The sequence below is a fragment of the Pteropus medius genome, unplaced genomic scaffold, assembly GCF_902729225.1.
Source record: "Pteropus medius unplaced genomic scaffold, Ma_sr-lr_union100, whole genome shotgun sequence".
Classification (NCBI taxonomy): Eukaryota; Metazoa; Chordata; class Mammalia; order Chiroptera; family Pteropodidae; genus Pteropus; species Pteropus medius.
The window spans coordinates 742,390-747,963 of record NW_024354499.1 but is presented as its reverse complement, the minus strand read 5'-3'; positions in this window follow the sequence as shown (position 1 = coordinate 747,963).

Below are 5,574 nucleotides of genomic sequence, written 5' to 3'. Positions count from 1 at the left end.
TTTACATTTTAATGTGAGCATTTTCTTAAGTAATTAAAAACCTCTTAGACTACAATTGACTTTGTCACTCTGATAACACTTTTTTACATTTTAAATGATGGTGAGATGAACATCTTTGCACCTAAATTCTTTTTTGCATTTTAAGTTGTTTGCTTAAGATAGATTTCAAAGAGAAATTACTGGGTCAAAAAATATAAACTTTGTAAAAGTTTTGAAATTATATTGCTACACTCTCTCCAAAAAAAGCTACATTTTCCTTCTCATTGATATTTCTACCATGTTTGATACCCAATATAAAACCAGGTCACCTTGACACCTTTACTTCTAGTTTAGTTCCAAAACCATTTTCCAATTCCCCTTATGTGGTTTTGTTGATAACATTCCGTAAGTTGTTGTCAATAACTTGTGAAACATTCCTGCCCCAGCAGTAACTTGCTGTTAGGATCTACTCACACTATTTGTAAACAGACACCACAAAGAAGAGAGCCTTTGATAATTTGCCTCTATTAAAATGTATTATTGCTTTAATTCCAGCAGGTAGTGGAAAAAAATTAAGGGGAAAGATTTCCTTTTCATGTATGCCAAGAGAGCACCATTTGCTATCCCTCACTCCTGTTATCTGGTGAACAAATCAGCTTTTAAGATTTATAATAACCTCCGTGTTTTGAGAATTTACTGTTTCAAATATTTTATATTTTGATTTTTTCATGTCATCCTCATAAAAACTGTGAGGAAGACAACTTGATCAGTCCCCTTTTTTACTGGTAAGGGACCTCAGCCTTAGAGATTGAGAATAAGTAACTTACTCAAGTTACAATGCTATTAAATAACAAAATCAAGATTTAAACCCAGACTCTATAAGTCTATTTTTATAAGAATTCTTATTTTTAATTGTTATCACTCCAAAATGCATGTGGAAATTTACCCTCTGTCTTTTATAACCCCAGGGTGTCCTATACTTTCTGTTTTCTTTGCACCTGCAACTCTTCATTGTACACACCTGTTTATTGGTTGACAAAGTTTCTTGAGGACAAGTCAGCACTTTGCTCATCCTCTTAACTCTAGTGCCCAACACAGTGCCAGGCACCTCATAGGTATCCAAGAAACAGTGAACAAATGATGTGGGTCAAAAATCTTGGAAGAGAGACATAAGATTATATTTTGTGTTGTTATTCTTTTAAGAGTGTGAAATATTTCCAGAGTAGATGGTCTTGTTCTTATGAATGTAATTTAAAATAATCGCTCAAAGAAGAGGAACTGAATCATTTAGTGCTGGAAGAACTTTGGGCTACTAAAATGATGCTGAGGGTATTCTGGGTTATATTTGGCCTGTAAGATGGCTAAAATTTAGTAAACACTCTTTCAAAGATTTCCAAACTGTTGGAAACCAAAAAACATTTTTTTTAAACAAGCCTAAATTGATGTATAATAACTTTGTTAGAAGTCATGTGAAGCTTCATGGTTTCAATTGTTTTACTTTGATTTTTTTTTTCCAAGTGCAGCTCAGCGGGTGTGAACCCACACAAACCAAAACAAAAAAAGGGGTTTGAACAGAGTCTTTGGAAACTGAGATGCATGGTACTCACAGCTTTATTCAGCCACTCAAGGGGGCCAATATTTCTGGCACTGCAATCTACCACATTAAGCAAAAATGATGACTCCTCGGGCAATTGGAATACATGTTTAAAAACTAAATAGCAAGGAAACTATTTAATGACTCTTTTGTGTGTTTATGACTTCTGTGTGTTTATGACTTCTGTGTGTGTGTGTTTTTTAATAAGGATGGATGTGTTCTTTGTAGAGAAAAGAAGTGAAACCCCAAATGCTCAGGTTAAGACCCAGGGATGTAAAATGTCTTCCTCTCAGAGCATTCCTACATTAAAAAAAAGTGTTGTAAGGACAATTACTGAGAAACAATCTTCCATTTGTCTGGATCATGCAGTTTTAGATGGAACGATACATCTTTAGCAGCGGCTATTTTACTCTTGTTATTTGTTTAACATTTTTTAAAAAGAACCATTTCGGAGGTTTGTACACATTGTCTTTGAATTTGTGTCTCTTTCATGAGCAGTAGAGTTTGGCATTATTATTTATACTCGGTACCTTTCTTTTATACAACAGTCTTGCTATATTCAAGTGAAATTAATATGGGAAAAAATGCAGCTGAACATGACAACTATTTAGAGTGATTAAGGTTAGGAACTTTGTATATATATTTATGGAATTATATGTATATATGTGTATGTTCTTCAAATATATAAATGCATATATGTTTTGTGTATATATGTATCTCTATATATTTAGCATACTTATAAGTATACTTAGGGAAATTTTCTAAATCAGCTCCATGCAGAAATTCCCCTTCCTCTTTTATATACCCACTGTGTCCTATATTTTCTGTTTTCAGAAGTATACTGATACTATTTTCAAAGTTAATTTAGACAAAAAATAAATTTTTCACTCATAAAATTTTTCGTGGACTGCTGATATGTTTGCAATAAGAGGCACCAACTTTTGTAGAAATAACAAATATTTGTCTAATCATTCATCATAGGAACGCTCCACAGTGAAGTGATTTGAATGCTCGAAGTGGCTCAACGTGGTAGCAATGCAGAGATGGGGCCTGTACGAGCTCATTCTTAGACAATCCGTAACTAAATAGAAACATTCAGAAAAAAGTGACAACTGGTATCAAAAGTTGATGAAGTGGCACCGTGAAAGTGTTATGAAAGTTGTGGTTCAATGAGGATTGAAATTAAAAGACACAATGCTTGATTAGATACCAAGGAACTGCCTTCAGGTACTTCATGAAAATTTTTTGTAATGACTTTCTGTTGTTCTTGTGCAATTTCTATCTAAATTTCACTACTTTAATTGGCTTAAATGTATCACTCATGTTACAGTTGGTTCTCAGGGTAAATTCTCTCCAAGTTCCCAGTATTTAAGTTCTGCTTTGGCACCATTGGAAGTCTAGTCCAAGTCAACTCAAGTTAATGTGGGTAAGGCAGTTGTTTTTTAATAGACTCTAGGTTCCCACCCTGATGCAGGGTATGTGCTGTGGGTGAAGTGGAGCTAGAACCCCAGAAGAGCAAAATCCAAGATGAAAAACCATGGGTGGGAACAACAGTGGAACAAATGGCTAGGTATCAACCATTGCACTCCTGGCATAGAGAGATGAACCATAAATAGTCCAATCAGACCAGTCTTATACTTCAGGAGGCATTGCTTATAGATAGTAAATATTTCACCTTAATTCATCTGTGAAGTGAGTCATGAGGATCAACTGGATCTTCAAGAAATGCTAGTCCAGACCTGGAGTTTCTCATACGTTCCTTAGGAAATACTATAACAAGGGGTGAGATGGGGCAGGAAGGAGAAGAACCAAGAGGAGATGCTCTGGATCTTCCATTCCTACTTCGACTAGTGTAACTCCACGTAATATTTTGCTTGAATAAAAGGGCTTGGTTATTAAAAGTGCTCTAAGGATCTCTGCTCTAGGTAATTATTTAGATGGACATTGAAGTAGTGCCACATACTTCACTGATAATAAAAATCATCATTGCTGGATACTGCTTTGAGGCAGAACAGGTCTGTTGTAGAACTCTGTGCTGGGTAATAAGAAAGATTGCGCCCCCTGTGGTTGTTGGGCAGAACTGTCTCTGTGTGACACAGAACTTATAAGACCCTGATATCTTTATGAACAGTTGTGACACAGTCAAGGTTAAAATGAAGTGCCAATGCAGGTTAAAGAAGAAGGCGTAGTTACTGAGCACTGTAGTTGTTCAGGAAGGTATAAGTATCGAAAAGCATTCAATGGTGCCTGGCTATAAATCAAGTATGCTGGGTAGTGCTGGATGTTCACATTTTAGGGGCTCTAATCATCTTACAACACTAGACTAGGAAGAGTATATTTGGGTTTCTGTAGCATGGTGATATGCTCTAGAAACTGGATTTAGGACAAACTCAAATTCCTCAAACTGCTTACATTTGGAAAATGTTGGTGTAGCTTCCTTGAATAAATTGATAGTGTGAGGCTGAGTAATAAAATAGGCCAAGATGTTATATAGGAATACAGTATCTTCTCTACCCATGAGTAAAGAAAACTCTATTCTAGAACTTCTAGAAGAGTATGGGATAGTGGCATTACAAAATACTAGTATTACCTCTGTTATATCAGTATATAGTCATGTAGTTAAGTTCATGGGTCTCGAGTCACCCAAGGGATATCTAGTTCATGCATGTTGGATCTTCATCCTAATATAAAACTGTGCCTTTAAGAGGCTACTCAGAATAACGGGGTCAAGGTTTTCGTTGCCATGTTCCAGAGACATAAATTTGTCTTGAATAAGGTGATCAGTATCTTGATACAGTGGTCAAAAAAGACCCAGATTATTGTAGACCAAGTCTTGGTTTAGATTTTAGAAGGCTGATCATTTCATACATTACTATTAAGTGTATAGCGAAAAGCACGGACACATATTCTATATTGTCGATGAATAATTGTAGTGTTCATATTTTCATTTTTCAAAGTTTCTAAGGGTTTGGATTGCATTTATGATTAGAAAAATAATAAAATCATAAACTCCTCATTTGGCTCAGGTTTTTAACAGGACCTGGGTTTCACCTAGATGATCCAATAAAGCAAGGGCACTCCAGTGGCAATTAGCTGAATGAGAAAACTGAATGAGAAGTTTGCAGAATTCTCCTAGAACCTCATTAGGTATTCCAGAAAAACAAGCAAAGACATGGGTGAGTTGTCATGAAGAATTTATCCTCCTGTGTTAAGAGTCGTATCTGTTTGCTATAATCCAGATTCTTGGCAAAAAGGAGCAATTCTTTGCAAACAGATCAAAAATGTTACAGCTAATTAGCTGGAAGTCGGCCGACTTTGGTAGAATTATGTCATGATCCATGTAATGTGGAAAGTGGAAAGAAAAAATATGGTGGTATGCTTAGCACCACATATTCAGTAATAATGCTAGGAATATTATTAATCATCTCTTACCAACAATAAACAGACACATTTTATGAGTTAAAATGACAGATCTAGATCTCAAATGAGAAGCTAGTACTGAACTCATATCAAGGAAATTCTAAAATCTAATGCAAGGAAGGAGTTGAGGTCCCTGGAAGGACTGTGTTTGGGTGTCAGAAGATGGAAGTACGAGTTCTTTCCAGGAATAGCTCATTACTTTCTGGTTCCATGTGATTATCATTACTTAATTTTCCTCATGTACAGTAACTTTTGTCCAATAGCACTGCTCTCGTCCCACAATGCTGCCAGCTTCAGACACTTATATTCACAAATGTCTAGGATCATCAAGTTAAGGGACTTTTGATGAGGCCACTATGAATAGAGCCATGTTTCAAATATGTCCTCCCATGTACATTTATTAATACCGTTGCATATTTCTTGTCACTCTCAAAGTCTCTAAGGCTTTGATGATACCTTTTCTTCATTTATATCATATTACAAAAGAATTGCCTCTCAAATACTACCATAATTATTGACTTTCATAATGACCACTTTAATTGAAATCATTTGGGAATTCCCAAAGGCAGTCATTCAAGTGC